Source organism: Marmota marmota, unplaced genomic scaffold (genome assembly GCF_001458135.2).
Source record: "Marmota marmota marmota unplaced genomic scaffold, marMar, whole genome shotgun sequence".
In the NCBI taxonomy this organism is placed as follows: domain Eukaryota; kingdom Metazoa; phylum Chordata; class Mammalia; order Rodentia; family Sciuridae; genus Marmota; species Marmota marmota.
In genome coordinates, this window is record NW_025999842.1 from 58,499,466 (window position 1) to 58,516,561 (window position 17,096).

The 17,096-nt window shown below is 39.6% G+C and overlaps 1 protein-coding gene across 9 annotated transcripts in view; it reads left to right on the plus strand.

Annotated features, from left to right (window-relative positions):
* The window catches only part of Aig1 (androgen induced 1), a 236,252-nt gene that overhangs the window by 94,871 nt on the left and 124,285 nt on the right, over positions 1–17,096 (plus strand). The window lies entirely within an intron of this gene.

Below are 17,096 nucleotides of genomic sequence, written 5' to 3' on the forward strand. Positions count from 1 at the left end.
GGGGGGGGGGGGGGGGGTGCTGTCACAGGCACTGGCTTCCTTCTTCACTTCCACAGACGGATCATTCATGAGCCACAGACTGAATGCCTTGGCTGAAGTCCACACCTGTATCCTTTCCAGTTCTCTTTTAATTGATGCTCCAACTTCAGCTCATATCAATGTAGTTGCCAAAGAAAGTAAAGTGGAAAGAAGCTGAGAAGCTGTGTTTCTGCCATGGAATCCCAGAGTCTTAGACTTGTGGTTCTCAAGATCATCTGGTCCATACAGGATGTGATGCAGGAATACCTGAACTATAACCTGGTAATTACATTCCAGCCTGTGGTTGAGCATCTCCACTGAGGGGGCTCCAGCAGCAGACCACGACCAATGGGTGGGCTTCAGCTGTGGGAAAGGCTCTCATAGGGAACTGAGATTTTTGTTGTTATTCCCCTCCACCCCAGTCCAAATCTACCTACTCTCTTCATCCTTTCTGTAGTATTTTAACAGCGGTCCTCTATATTCCTCGCATATTCCCTTCAGAGTGGATCTTACTCTCCCCCATGACTTCAACTACTGCAATATATACATGGGTCATTCCCAAGTCTGTGTGTCTTGGTGCAACTATGTGCAACATCACACTGCATTTGACACATGGACCTTGAAGTAAACATTAAGACAAATGCATTACATTAACCTTTCCTTTAAATCTCATCACTTGTTTTATGTTGCCATTTCAATAAGGGCGAGATGCATGCTAAAGCTCTTCTACCACAACTCCATATAGTTAGGTGACAAATCCTGTTTGTTGGACCTTCAAGTAGCTCCCCAGTCTGCCCCCACCTCCTCATATCCATTGTCTCTCACCATCTCCCATCTCCTCGTCTCCCAGGTAAACTGAGCCTGCAGGCTGTCTCTACACCTCCTGCCTCCCTCCTCTTTCTTTACAGCCCCTTTTCCTTATTGCTGCCCATGTTTATCTTTCTCAAAGAATGGGCGTTGCAGTGGGGGCTCCTTTCTTAGAGTGAAGCGGTTCTTGGTCTCCTAGGTTGAGTGGGTCCCTTCTCACCACACCCTTAACGGTTTGTTTGTGCACCCTTGATTGCTCTTAGTGCATTGTTTGGTTACCATATGTTTGCTTATTAACCCCCCATTGGTCTCTGAGTCAGAAAGGGTAGCAGTTTTTTCCCTACCTTTTCCTTAGAATCTAGAAATTGGTACACACCCTGGAAATGATGATGGAGGAAATGATACCTAGACCCTTCCCCATCATGCCCAGCCTCTTCTAACCTTGTTTCAACTTGTCTTATGTGTTTTTACAGTTTCCTGTGGTTTCTCAAATACACAGCAAAGCAACTTAGGCATTGTCCTTAGGCTTATTAGTGTCATCCAGACCTCCATCAACATTTTTGACGGTTTCATTATACTCTGTGATAAAACGTCTACATTTTTCTTGCCTGATTAGTGTGTGGTTAAGCCAAGATTTAAAGTTTTTGCCTTTTCAGACCAAATGTCTTCCTAGTGAATTTCAAGTTGTTAAACTCAGTGTGAATACAGGAAGAACTATAGGGAAGCCACAGTATTAAGAACATGAGGATCATCGAGTGGCTATATTAGGATTTAATAGTGATGTGCTCTTTGTTTTAAGTTGAGGTACCTAAGTGTGTGCTGTTGAGTTAAAGCTGCTTCAGAGACTGAGGGTGGTATAGTCAGTAAGAAAATTATTGATTTTTCAGAGCCATAAATTTTAACCACATGGAGACCTTGCTTGGAGTGAATGGTTGATTCCTAAGGCCAAGACACATCATGGCAATAGGGCAGGGCGAGCAGCAGGAAAAGCTACTATATTCATTGATGCAGAAATAAGAAACTGAGGGGTGACGGTTATGTGGCAAGGGATCTCATGATAAAAAAGTCTGGGGGCCTGTTATGGTTTAGATATGAGGTATCCCCAAAAGCTCTTGTGTGAGACAATTGTTCAGGTAAAACGATTAGATCATGAGAGTTCTAACCTAAGCAGTGGATTAGTTCACTTGAATGGATTAACTGGGTGGTTACTACAGGCAGGTAGGGTGTGGCTCAAGGAGGTGGGTCACTGTTTTGTCTCTGGTGAGTACAGCTGTCTCTGCTTCCTAGTTGTCGTGAACTGAGCTGCTTTCCTCTGCTATTCCCTTCCTCCATGATATGCTGTCTCATTGTGGACTCAGAACTATGGAGGAGACTGGACCTCTAAAAACCAAAGCCCCCAAGTAAATTTTTCCTTCTCTTAGTTGATCTTGCCTGGTACTTTGGTCCCATTGAGGCAAACTGATTATAACAGGGCTGGAACTGGACACAATGGATAGTTGCATGGAGAACCCAGCAGTGAAAGGTAGGTCAACACCTACCTTTTTAACCAAGGTGGCTGGCCTCTACGTATCTAAAGTTCCTGAGGGGGTCGTTGTGTTGGTCATACTTAGATAAAGTGGGAAAAGAAACTTCTGTGAGTCCAGAATCATCGTCCCCACACACCCTTCTTCTGGCTTCAGATCATGGAGAGAATAAGGTTTATTGATGGTTTTCCCTGTCCTCATGGGATCTGTGTGCCTGTTTATCCAAGTAGTATAAAAAAAAATGGTTGGTCAAGAGAAGCAAGAGCATGACAATCCAATGGAAAATGTTGAGCCTAACTTTTATTTCATGACCACTTGTTCTGAATCTAATCTACTGTGTTTGTCCCCGAACCACCTGGTCCTTTGGGGAAACTGAGGTCCTGGATGACTCTCCCAAGCTCATCTATGGTTCCACCACATAAGGCTTCTCCAGGAGGTCTCAAGTATCTGTCCCCACCCTTAACCTGTGGCTACCACAGAGCTCCAGCCATACCTTCCACAGTCTCACCAAACTGACTCCTAAGATTGAGTTTATGCTGATTCCTTTTTCCTCTGTCAAAACTTTACTTATCATTGCCTCTTCCCTTAACATCATCTATTTGCTCCTGCATAATCACCTCTCTTCCTCCATCCCTTGTATAAGAGCCTCATTACCCTCTAGCTACCTCCACAATAGCACCCACTATGCAGTATTTACAGCTTATTTGTACATTTCTCTGGAACTGGATGTTCTTTGAGTGCTGGCACGTGGTCTTAGCTTCCTCTGAGTACTCCCATTATTTAGCTCAGTGCTTAACACAGACTAGGTCTCAGAAAATATTCTTTGAATGATTGGATGAATGGAATGATTAAGTGAATGAATGGATTTCTGCCATATTTCCTTCCTCACCCTCCCAGTCAGGTGACACTTTCTGGAAAGAAGATATTATTTTTTCTACATGAACCTAAGCTGGTACTTTATATGTTTTCGTTAATTTTTTCACCGCTGTGACCAAAAGACCCGAGAAGCAGAATTTTAGAGGAGGAGAAGTTTATTTGGCACTCACACTTTCAGAGGAGGTCTCAGTCCATAGACGGTGGACTGTGTTGCGCTGGGCCTGAGGTAAGGAAGAACATCATGGCAGAAGGGTGGGGAAGAAGAAAGCAGCTCAGGACATGGTAATCCTGAAGCAGAGAGAGCAGGCTCCACTCACCAGAGATAAAATATAAACCCAAATGCATGCCCCTAGTGACCCACCTCCTCTAGCCACACCCTACCTGCCTACAATTACCACCCAATTAATCCATTCAAGTCGACTGATGCACTGATTCAGTTAAGGCTGTCATAACACAATCAGTTCACCACTAAACCCTCTTGCAATTTCTCACACATGAGCTGATGAGGATACCTTATATCTAGGCCACACCATTTATGATTGACATTTCATTTTCAAGTTTCACAATAATCTCTCAGCAATCCGTTCCAGTGTTTTACAGCATCCTTGTCAAGCTCATTGGTTTATAACCTTCAGGATTGGTCTTCCCCCTTCAAACAGCAGAACTTTATCTGCTGGCCTCCGAGTGTCCAGTATAATAATTTATCCAAGTTCTCACAGCTCATGAGCGGCCAAGCTGGGAGTGAACCACCCATCAACCAGCCACACTTGATCAATCCTTAGCCTTATAGAAATCCAGTTTAGGAGTTACCTTTAAGTATAAGTTATCATTATATTTCACCAAACATCTTTCAGTAGAACACAGAGAACATTCATATCCAACACCGGGGCACTCATAAACCATTGTTATCCTTTTGGTAGAGAGAAAAAAAATTAGACTTCCCTTTTCATCCTGTTGTTTTTACCATTTCTATATGCATATCTGGAGAGTGAGTTTGCACATAATGATCTAATTCAGATATGCTTTTAACCTAGAGGCAAGGATTAGCCCTGATTAGTGGAAATGTTTCCTCCACCATCATGCAACCCCTTTCATCCCTTCCAAATATAGGGATTCATTTGACCTGGGAATACATCTAACTGTCCTACACATCCAGCCCTGACTGCTCTACTGCTCATGTAGCTGCTATCTCTGGTTAGGATAAGAAAGCTGGTGTGAGTAAACATGCCTTTGTAGCTGCTCTGCAGGCCTCACTGCACACACAGTAAAATGTCTTGTTTCCATTCTTCTTCTCACACCAGGTTAACCCCAAAGAGCCACTCTTTCTATGGACTGCACTTCTAATAGCCACAAACATTTGAGCTACCTGGGAGGGGGGGACTGAACCAAGTAACCTCCAAATTTTCCCTGGCTTTATTATTACAGTTTAGTGTAAATGATTTAAGAGGTAAGAGGAGAATTCTCCATTGAATAGTCTGCCTAAATTTCTCCTGAGTTCACTAATGGGAAACTTAGGACTTGTTGTAGGATGCATGAGATTGACCATGGCTGTGAAAAGCACAGTGTCTGCCACACAGTAGACCCAATAAATGTCACTCCTAGAATGTAAAATAAAACAGCATTAAATAAAATAGCATCAGATATCCCTAGAGCTAATTATTGTAACTTCTCATATAATAAGTAGCAAGTTAGTATCAAATTCTGCCAAAGTTTCAAGGAAAAATACCCTGAGACAAATCTTTATGCATCTAACAACATTGAGTTTGTAGATTCTCCTAATGTAAAAGGTTAATGAAATTCCTTAAAAGTTCACATAAAATGTAAGAGATTTATTGTTGGACGATGAATTCAAATCTTCCTTGTGTAGCTTTAAGCATTTCCCCTCAGTTGCACCTATCGAAAAGAACTTTGCTTCAACTCAGAATTTGACTGCTAATCTTCACACATATGGCAAATGTGAACTAATCAGACCACAGATATTTTGCTGCATTCCATGGTGTCTCATTTATTTGTTTGATTTGCAGCTATAGCAACTAGATTCCACCACATTAGGCTTTTACACGGACTTACAGTGTGATCAGCTTGGTTGACGTTTGGCACTCGGCACTATATTCAATTGAAGACATATGCACAAACTCACCACATTTTTTGACTGTTTTTCACACAGGGTAAATCTGTAATATTTGCCTAAAAATATTAAAAGCAAACTTCTGCAAGGATAGTAGGCAATTAAAAGATGTTGCGACCTTCTTTTCTGTAACATTTCAAATCTTGAACTCTCCTTGGCATGTTGTTCAAATGCCCATCTGACTTTGAAGCAGGCTGCCTCTCCACAGAAAGCTCATTCCTGCAATGACTAAAGGGTTGACCTGGTGCCATACTGGTGCTGTTCCACACACGCTGCTCTGCACAAGAAGAGCAGTTGGAAATGACCTTGAAACAGAGTTTTGCCAAGTTAATGAAATATGGGCCTTCAAGAAGTGCCATTTTTCAAGTGATTTGTAGAAGAGTTTTTCAGCATTGTCAGAACTTGTGCCCTGAATTTGGTATTGGGTAACCACAAGTTTTTAACATCTATAAGGAATGATGCTCACTCTTGGTTTTATTAGTTGCACATTGTAACAGGTTGGAAAAACTAGGTAATGGAGAAAATTGGCATTGCACACTTATTTCTCTTAGGTGATTTTTTTCCAAGCATTTGCCTAAAGAAATAGAGATGCTAAAAGGGCACAGTTTCAAATGGGGAGATGGAGCTTTAAAATGAAGTAGAAGGTACAGATGGAGATGGAGATACAATTAGGGAATAAAGAAAAGATGAGAGAGGTATCTCTCTTTGCTTGTAAGTTGCCCATTGATAGGATTCTGGCTCACCAGATTTAGATTCTAGGAGGGGACATTGCTTGATCTCACACCCAAGAGTAAACTGATGTTGTTGTTTAAACATGTTAATTGATTTTCACACCAATTGTTGCTCTATATTTTCCATGTTACTGAGTGCTGTATTTATGCTAGTGCATAAAGTCACCTGCTAGAACTGCTCATTCTGGTGAACTTGACTGACATCTAAGGATCTGGATAAAATTAAGCTGCTCTTTAATCTTACTTGGAAGTCAGGGTTGTTATGATTCTGCAAGGTACCCCAGCTCTGTGCTTCCTGTGACCTCCCTTCTATAACTATGATAAGCCTGAGACAACCCTAGGTTGGGACAGTCAGGCAGAACAGCAGAAGAGAATGGGGAGAGTCATATATTCTCTTAAGCCAGCTGTGAGACTTTTATACAAAATCAAATTCTACATTTCTTTAAAAAATATAAAATAAACTAGTCAGCATCTCTGGAGCTCTCCAAAAGAGGCTATAAATGACTCAATGACTTCTGGCCACTCTCACTTTTGCAAAACTGATAGTCTTCACTGCAGTTTTGAGAAATGTACATCTATATGAGCAAGGAAACATACTGTCAACAGCAACTTCCCAGGACATTTCTTTTTATTTCATCGGGGAGTTTTCAATTCGTAATTTGATATTTCTGTAAGTTTAAACTAGAATCACTAAAATGAAGGCATTTTTTCCTCATAAGCTCAAACCTTCCAGACTCATCATTTTGTAGAGTTACATAAGTAAACAGGCAACTAAGAATCCAAATTATAGATTATAGTTGTTGGCACAACTGTTCACATTTTATGTAGCAACATGTTAAAAACCAGTAACATATTTGCAGAACCAGTTTTTGCATGAAGGAACTATGTTGAAAGTCCATCTTGGTGATTTTTTATTAGGTTTTGCTGAGTGTCATATACTAGATTATTTGCTTGTGGACTCCCTCCCCCACCTAATTGCCTTTATTTGATAAGTTTGCTTTAAAAGTTCTGGTGTAGGAGTTTCAGAAAGATTCTGATATTTTACCTTATTTTCTTTATTAATTTCAAGGTAATTTGCTCTAAGTTGTAGTATCACCTCTTTTAAACTTTTACATACTTTAAATTGAAGAATATAAATTATATAATAGTCCTCATCCATAATTTAGGGACCTCTTACTTTAATATGATTTATTTTGAATTTATTTCTAAAATGTTTCTCAGCTTCTTGAATTAAGAAGGTATATGTCTTTATCCATTCAGCTTGTTAAAACAAAATGTTATAAGCCAAAGGGCCTGTAAAAACCATAAACTTACTTCTCAGTTCTGGATGTTGGAAGTCCAAATCAAGGTGCCATCATGATCAGGACCCTGTGAGGGCTCTTAGGTGGTAGACTGATGACTTCTCACTGTATCCTCAGGTAGGGACCTTTTTATAATGGTACTAATCCCGCCATGAGGGCTCTTTACCCTCATGATCTAATCACCTTCCAAAGGCCCCACCTGAACACCATTACTTTGTGAATTTAGATTTCAACTTGTGACCTTTGAGGCGGATAGACACATTCAGACCATAGCAGGATGACAAAAAGAAAGGAATGTCAGCAGAGGAAGCCATGCTTCTGATATTCAGTATCTTAAATTACAGATCAAATGAACCAAGAGACAGACAGAATTAAAAAAAAAAAAAAAATGCCCAGGCCAGTAAGCTTGTGATGCCTGAGACTCCTTGTGCCCTGCTGCCTGGTGACCTCAGCAGTCCCAATGCCTTATTCCTTGGTGACATTTTCATTTATCTTTTCAGTAAACATTTAAGATATGAGGAAGTAGGAAACTTACCATTATTAAAAATATTCAAACAATATCTTTACCTTTAATGTATATTCAGAATCTCACTATCCTATTTTTTAGAATCATATGAGATTATTTATTCAAATTGTAAAGTACTGTCTTATGGACTTCTGCATCATAGCACAGGATCCCCCAATTGAACATGAGTCTTCTTTTTGAAACTGCAGATAAGGACTTACTTAGCCCTGTTCTAACATGACAGCACTTTGTCTTTGTGGCTTTCAGCTCTTACAAACTATGGCAGTCCCCCACTCTGGTTTTACTTACCATGGATGGTTTCAGCTATCCTTGGTAAACCAAAGTGCAAAAATATTAAATGGAAATTTTCAGAAATAAAACATTCCTAAATTTTAATTTGCCCATTGTTCTAAGTCATTGATGAAATGCACACCTTCTTGCTCTGTCCTTCCCAAGGTGTGAGCTATCCTTTGTCCAGAATTCTCACTGTATGTGCTGCCCACCCTCTAGTCACTCAGTATCTGTCTCCGTGATCAGATCTATTCCCGTGGTATTTAGTGCTTGGGTTCAGGCAACCCTTACATAATCACAGTGTCACAACATCACCACATCAGGTTATCCACCTCATCTCATCACACAGGCTTTGTATCCTCTCACATCTTCACAAGAAGGGTGTTTAGTCAGCTTTTTCACTGCTGTGATGAAAATACTAGAAAGAACAATTTTAGAAGAGGAAAAGTTTATTTGGTGCTCACAGTTTCAGCAGTCTCAGTCGATAGATGGCTGATTTCATTGCTCTGGGCCCGAGGTGAGACAGAACATCATGGTGGAAAGGTGCAGTGGAAAAAAGTAGCTCAGGACACAGAACCAGGAAGCTGAGAGACAGCTCCCCTTACCTAGAACAAAATATATACCCAGAAGACACTCCCTTCCCCATGACCCCTGCTTTTCCAGCCACACCTTCCCAACGGCCAGTTAACAGCCAGTTAATCATTATCAGGGGATTAATGTGCTGATAAAGGCTCTCATAACCCAATTATTTCACCTCTAAACTTTCTTCCATTATCTCACACCTGAGCTTTTGGGGGACATCTCTAAACCATAATAAAGGGTGAATACAATACAGTGAGACTTCTGAGAGAGACCACATTTACATAATTTTTATTACAGTATTTTTTATAATTATTCTTTTTTGTTATTGTTAATCTGTTAGTGTCTCTAATTTATAAATTGAACTTTATTGTAGATATGTTTACATAGGAAAACACATAATATAGAGAGTTTGGTGCAATCTGAAGTTCATGCCTCCCCTGGGAATTTTGGAACCTAACACTGCTGAGAAGGGGAAACTACTCTCTCTTTCAAACACCTTCTAGATTATTTTCATTTGTATTTATACTAGTGCAGATAATTCAAAGAAATAGGATCCCTATTGAAAACTCTTTTCCTTTATAAATTAACCCTATCTGTAGAGGTCCTTTCTGCATGCACTGGTGGTCACCATGCACTAATGGTGGTCAACCTGGTAGTCCAGGCTGCATGCTGAGGACCTGACTCATTCCATCTGGGATGGAACCTACACACCCTCTGTGTTTTTCTCATGCTTCTTCATATGGTTTTAATGTGGGTTTGAAGACCTTTGAATTCACTAGTCTCGCTGGCATCCTTGGGTTAAGGAAAGTGGTTAATGGATATAAGTCAATTTGGTGATGTCTGGAGCTGAACTGAATGGAGATTATGGCAAATAGACAAACCTGAATAAATAGGAACAAGCAGGTATATCTAACTCTTGTGGGCTGGTTACGACGCAGTATCTCTGCCTTGGTGTCTACTGGAATAAAATATTGGCACCATCCCTAAATTCTAGGAAAAAGTGAATTAATATTACCATTTATTAGAAGATTAAAAACATGGTACATGTGTCAATTATCATTAATCCTTGAAAATATTTATGGAGTTCAATGGTCTGTAACTAATTAGAGTCTGCAGTTAACAGGGGATATGGGCTTCCTCTGAGTTATATGAAGCAAAATATAAATCTTTTATATAACTCTATTTCCTTCAGAAAGGATTTTTACTTGTCAGTGGGATTTTTAAAGTTTTATTTTATTTTCTTGGATCTCATTATTTTTCCATAAATCCTATAAGCAGAATTACAATGAGGTGAGTCATAGTCTTAACACTTTTTTGGAGCTGCTTCTGCCAGTGCAGCTTAGAATATAGGAGATTTTCAAAGAGAAGCAAAGGAAGGAAGGGTGGGAGGGAGGGAGAGAAGAAGGGAAGAAAGAAGAGAAAGACGGGCATAAAGCATTTCACTTTAGATTGCATTTGTCTTTAAACTTACAATGGCATCGTAAAGGTAAAGCTTTCATGGTCTGTCATTGGCACATTTTAGACAACTCTGAAGTGCAAATAGATTTGGGTTTCAAAAGTTCTTTCTTGAGCCAGTTACTTGGAACTGGAAATGTGTTTGCCTGCAAAAACTTTGTTATATAAGTGGTAATTAATTTTCGAGGCTAGCTCATAAACTCTCCTTATTCTGTTTTGAAGCTGAATTATTGTGCATTTACAATGATAAATGGCACACTATACAGTTGAAACCTCATAGATCTAAAGAACATAAAGGCAATAAAATCAATTGTTGAATTGCTTCAGTCTTTTATCTTTAACGCTGGTCATGGAAGGAAAGCAGATGTGATTTGAAGATTCTGAGGCTGTTCAGAGAATAGCTAATGCTGATATTGGAGAATGTCAGTCAAAGGAGTGGCCATGTGTGTTGCAGGATGGTCACTAAAAACCAGTGCCCTGAGATTGTATCAGTGAGTCTTCAGTACAAATGCCTCCATTTCCCACAACAAATGTGGAAGGAGCACATGCTGTGTCCTAGATGGTTCTTGCCATTGATCCTACCAGACAAAACATAAAGAAACACTCTATGAGGCTTATAATCAAGTGGGGGAGACAATCAAATGATGTTGCAAATAGATGATTACTTGGGATTCATCCATTTTTATTAAAATTTATTGGGTTAACATTAAAATCCATACAGATTTACAAGGAATAATGTTGGCACACCTAGGATACATCTGGAAAAGGGGGGTTCCTAAGTCATCCTTACATACCTGCTGTGGATTGACTACTTACGTATGCTATCTCAGTGAATGCCCAGTGTAACCCTGAGGGGTAGGGATTATTATCATGATTTCACATGTGAGGAGCTGAGACTCAGGGTCGTTAAGAAACGTGCCAAAGATGGTACAGCAGAGAACCTAGGTTCAAACCAGGTTCATCCAACTTGGGGCTCTTTCTTCCAATCTAAACTGCTTGCTCTGATAAACCATTCTGAAGATATTTTGTTATTTTACTCAGTGTTCTTTACATTAGGTATCTGTGCAATAAACTCCTCCCACAAGGGCAGCCTGGCTTTAGGAAGAGAGAGAAGAAGGCTGAGAATGGAGCTTTGGCTCATGGACCCAGGGAGGGGAAGCTGGGAGGACCCTCAGTGGAATGGGAGAAAGCACCAGGGAAGCCAAGAAGGAGAGAGCTTCCAGAAGGCAGAGTCAGGCCTTCCTGGACCACATGGAGCAAATGGCCTGGGTGCTGGCAAGAGTCAAAATGACCACAGTGGGTGAAGCCAGAGGAGAAGGAGCTTGCCTGAAAAGAAAGCAATTAAAAATCTCAGCAATGTGGCATTTTTTTTGGTGAAACAAGATTGGTCACTTCATCAGCCACTTGAATTGAAAACAAGGGTGTGTTGAGTAACAGCATTTGAGGAGTGAACGATTTTTCCTTAACCCTAACCCTGCGACCCTGTGTTTTTCTCCCAGTGAAAGAGGCACTGTTTTTGGCCTGTGCCCTTATTCAGCAGGGTCAGAACTTACCCCAGCTATGTGCTAATGGACTCTCACCCAGTGCAATGTTTTCCTATGTTGGTTTGAAAATTAACTCATAAATGAAAAGGAGAAATCACAGGAGAATTTGCAGGAAAATGGTTAAAAAGCAATTACTTGGGGGAGGAAGAAGAGAAACTTTGAATAATTCTTCCCTTTTGTTCCTTCTTGGTTGTCAACACATCAGAAGCAACAAAGGCAAAACAAACAAACAACTTACCCATGATTTGATAAACTGGAAGGCTGGCTGCGTGAATTCCATTGTATGTCTTTTGTTTACATTTCCCAAAATCTGTTATAGATATTTAGGAGCCTTCAGAAATTTCTGTGGATGTGCTGCTAGAGATAAACCATTTGTTTTTGTGGAGATTCAAAAGGGAAAATGTATTTTAGAAAACAAATGAAACTGGGACTCTGTTTGGAGAAATAGTTCTCTGACCAGATGTCATTTAAAGGCATAGGACAAACGGCCCAAGCTCTGTCTCTCAAGACAGACATGCATGGAGGAACCAGGAGGGGCATTTTCAGGGTTGCTTGTAAAGTTCATATTATAAAGTACTGAGCATGCCCAGGCCATCTTTGGGGTTGTGAGCACACAGTTGAAACATAAATGCTTCTAAGTTCTTTCTCGTAATTTCTCTGATCTTACTGGCAATAAAAAGGAAAAAAAGAAAAAAATCACTGCAGGAGCATAAAATGTTATTGAATTTGCAGCAGTCGTCATGGTTACCTGCATAGTTTCTTTGCTTTATTAATGTGTAATTCCCTTTATTTCTGGAAATGTCATTATAGTGAAACATAATAGTTAGCAGCCTCTTAGCAAGTTTCTCCACATATCTCAGAGACTCTGACGATGACTGTGATGAATGTGTGTGTGGTTTCTGGGCCACCTGTGTGCTGTTGATTCAGTAACTAGGACATCATTGTTTAGGAAAAGACAACTTGAACTTAATGACTTTTGAGAATCCCTTAAAAGTTCAAATGTTTCCCCAAGGTGCTTATCCTTTTCCTATAGGAAAATAACCCAGGGCTTGAATATTTTCTAACTAAAATATTTAGGTTTTCTGACATGAAAAAAAATTTAAGTAACAATTATTACTTGCAGACATCACTTTCAGGTGTTCAGGAAGTTTTTTTTCTTATCAATTCATTTAAAAATTGTCTTTACTAAATTTATTTCTTGTGTCATAGAAGAGTCTTTGTGAGACACTGTTAGTAGAGGTTTTGATATAGTTTTTCCAAATGTATTCTTCCAGTACCCAAGCTGAAGCTAAATAAAGCAGTTCATTAAATTACCTTCCAGGCTAACTGCATGTGGCAGAGGCTGCTAACCAATGCCCATGCTCATTTTTCTTCTTCCTGGGGATCCAACCAGACTATATTTCCCAGCGTCCCTTGATGGGAATCATAGGATGGTGGAATGTGATTAGATGTTGCATTCAGCCATCTATATCCACAGGTTCTGCGTCTTTGATTCAATAAACTGCTAATTGAAAATATTTGAAAAAAATCACATTGGTATTGACCATGCACACACTTTCTTGTCATTATTCCCTAGACAATATAGTAGGAAAACCATTCATATAGCAAGTATTAAGGATTATAAATCATCTAGAGATGATTTGGAGTATACAGGTAGATGTGCATAGTTCCTATACAAATACTATGCCATTTTATATAAGGCACTTGAGTATACTCAAAATTTTGGTATTTGGGGGAGTCCTGGAACCAATCTCCAATGGATGACTGTATATAACCATTTGTGGGTCTGGTCTCTTAATTCCACTTAATCATCCTATCCCTGTTTCTAGTCTGGTTGGAAACTGTCAGCCTGGTCCTTAAAGAACTTGGTGGAGCAGAGCCTCACTGTGGGTTAGTAACATCTATTTTATAGAAAGGAGACAAAACTTCTTAAATGTGTATGTTACATCAGCTACTGTTACCCTAACTGATACAGTGCTTATTAATGTTTCTTCTAAATGGGCCATATAATCCTTGGGAGAAGGCTCAAGTTTTTCATCCAAAAGTGTCTCTCATAACTTCTTTCACAATCTTTAAAAATAAACTGCTCTCAATTCCAGCAGTGTCCAGTGATAAATTTGCTGTTTTGGAAGAGGCCCAGAGACCTGAATGGCTATAACACTAAAAGATATTTGGAAAATGTCAGACCCTGTAACTTACGTGCACAAAGAACCAAAGAGAAGGGTAGTTTTCTAGATATTTCTGTGCATAATACCAAGAATAGTGTTCCCTTCTCTGGTGTACACAGCCTTATTTGTTCTCTGTGGTGAATCTCCTACCCAGCTCCACCATTCCCATGTTACAGATTTTTAAAGTGTCATTTAGGTTAAATTACTTTGTGAGACCTAGGGTAACAGCAAGGGAGGAATCAAACAGAAGCTTGCAGGGAAGCAAACATAGCCAAGCTTTTTACAAGCCATTTCTTGTAGTTTACATTGTTGAAGTCAGTTAATCACTGTGCTCTGGGATAGAATGACAGTTAGCAACAATTTGAAACACAAATAAACAACAATCTATGGTATTGGGAGCTGAAACTCTCATTTAGTTATAATCCCATCATTATTGAGTTTTACTTTCTATCTTAAGATATCAGAAGAGTAGTTGTAACAGATTCAATAGCAGTTCAACACTGAAAGCCTGGAGTCCACAGGCCAACTCTTCCTCATGAGGTCAGCTAGGGCCCCAAGCTCTTTCATCTGGCAGCTGCTGGGTTCTTTAGGTTGTTTCTCCTCTGTATGCCCAGAGAGTTTGCTTCTGCATTTAAGATGTTAGAAAGGGATTATAAGAGAGGAGACAGTGTGCTTCTTTGCAGTTAAGGGTATGTCCCCAAAATTGTACCTGTGATTTTTGCTCACAGAAGTTGCATGGTTGCATGAACATCTGAAGGGAGAATAGGAAAAGTCATTTTTTAAGTGAAAATACTTTCATACTTTTAAAAAAAGATGACTAGACAAATATCAGCCTATGCCACACTTTGTTTCCTTCTTATGAACATGGTAATGAGTAAGACCCAGAATAACCAAAACAGAAAATGGAAGGAAATGAACTAAGGAAACAAAGTAAACCAGAAATTGAAGATCCGCTTTCATATTCTCCTCCTCCAGTGCTTATGCTAAAAGAATCAGGAGTCAATGTCTTGCATTAACTTATTTTAAAATAGGTGATAACTGTTAAATCAGTAGTCTTCAAATAAAATGGTTGCAACAAATTGAACTAAGACTAGAGATTAAATCATATTAAGTAACTAGAATTCATGTCATTCGGTTTCATGTATGATTAGATTATAAAACAAAGTCTCATCTGGTAAAGATAGGGTATCTATAAGTGGAGTATGATACCTAGTTTGCTTTAAAATACCCCAGGAAGTTGGCCATGCCTATTATTCCAGTAGCTTGGGAGACAGAAGAGAAGCAGGAGGATCACAAGTTCAAAGTCAATCTCAGCAATTTAGCGAGACCCTAAACAACTTAAGAGAGAACCTGCCTCAAAATAAAAAAAACAAAATGCTGGGGATGTAGCTCAGTATTTAAGTGCCCTTTTGTTCAATCCCCAGTACCAAAATAAAATAAAATATCCCAGGAACAATGGAAGAGAGGATGATAAATCAATGAAATTAGACTAGGAACATGTTAGTTGTTGAAGCTGAAAGATGGGATTTAGGCTACTTTTCTACTTTTATGTATATTTGAAATATTCCATAATAAAAAGTTAAATAAATACTGTTGCAAGAAATAAAAATAAGTTTTGGCTGTGCCTCAATGTTCATATCAATTTGATTCTGTACTCAAGTTAAGTCCTTTCTTAAATTCCCAGATTACTGTTTATTCTGCATGCATACATATACCCAGAAAACTGTTTTATTTTTCCACCTGCATGGTTTGTTAACAATTTGCTTTTGAGTTAATTAAATAAAAATTTCATGAATGGTTGTTGTGTCTAGTGATTCAAGGGATGCAGAAATGAGTGAAATAAGGTCCCTTTCTGCAAGTATAAAATCAAATCTGGAAGATGAGATGGTCTCTCAAATAAATGTGATTTACAGAAATATACAAGAAGGCTTAAATGTTAGGAGATTACATCAAATTTGAAGGATCAGGAAAAGTTTCCAGGATCATATCTGGTAAGCTTAAAGGAAGCATGGGCTTTGACAGATGGAGGTAGTGGGGAAAGTGGACCACCAAGAGAAAGGCACCAAGCCAGAGAACTTGAGATGGTTTCCTGGTGAAGGCAAAGGGAGATATGGGGTTTATTTTAGTATGTGTATCTGGATGTTCCATTAAAGAAAGCCAGGGAGAAAATAAAGGGAACCAAATGGGAAGACTTCTGTGAATAAGGATGTACAGTTTTGAGATGCTGGCGAGACTCAAAATGAGATGTTCAGCTGAACTATGGTGCTGGGGCACAGTGAATGTTTAGGGTGTGTGGTAGGCAGATGCTGAGGCTGATCATTGAAGCTGCAGGTAGGTGTTGAATTTACTACTGACAAGAACAAGGAAAAGATTTTTTTAAAGGGGTTTTATTACCATAGAGGATGGCAATTATAATGACATCATTGTAAAAATTACATAATGATTTCCACTTACATTAAAGATAACGAGTCATTGATAAGACAAGATGTGTATTCCTTCCTCTCCCTCTCCCCCAAATTCTCAGCACTTTTTGTTCTACAGAGCCCACCCAGCTCCACTTTCTCTCTTCTTCCTCCTTCAGTCTAAGCCAAGAGTTGTCAGTCCAGAACATGTCCACCTCCTAACTTCTATTCATTATTACTATGTTTTTTAATACCAGAGATTGAACCCAAGGGTGCTTAACCACTGAACCGCATCCCTGGTCCTCCGTTTTTTCTTGTATTTAGAGACAGGGTCTCCCTAAGTTGCGCAGGGCCTTGCTAATTGCTGAGGCTGAATTTGAACTTGGGATCCTCCTGCCTCAGCCTTCCAAGCCACTGGGATTACAGGGGTACACCACTGCACCCAGCTCCATTCACTCTTTAACCCATTCTAAATCAGAATTCCAGTCATCACTCCATTGATGTGGTTTGGTAGAATTATCAGTGGCTGCCTGTTGTATTTCTCACTTCCCTTGATTCTCTGAACAGCTTCTGACCTCTTGGGCAACTTCAATCTCTTCCTTCAATCACTCTTCCTTGCGTTTTCTTCTGGCTGCTGTGCAGACTCCTCCACTACTGAACATTTCTAGGCAGTGGTGCCTTGGGACCAGTACCAGAATGTCCTTTCTGACAGACTCTCCTGGAGGGGATTCTTCTTACTTCATAGTTTGACCTAATCAGCTCTCA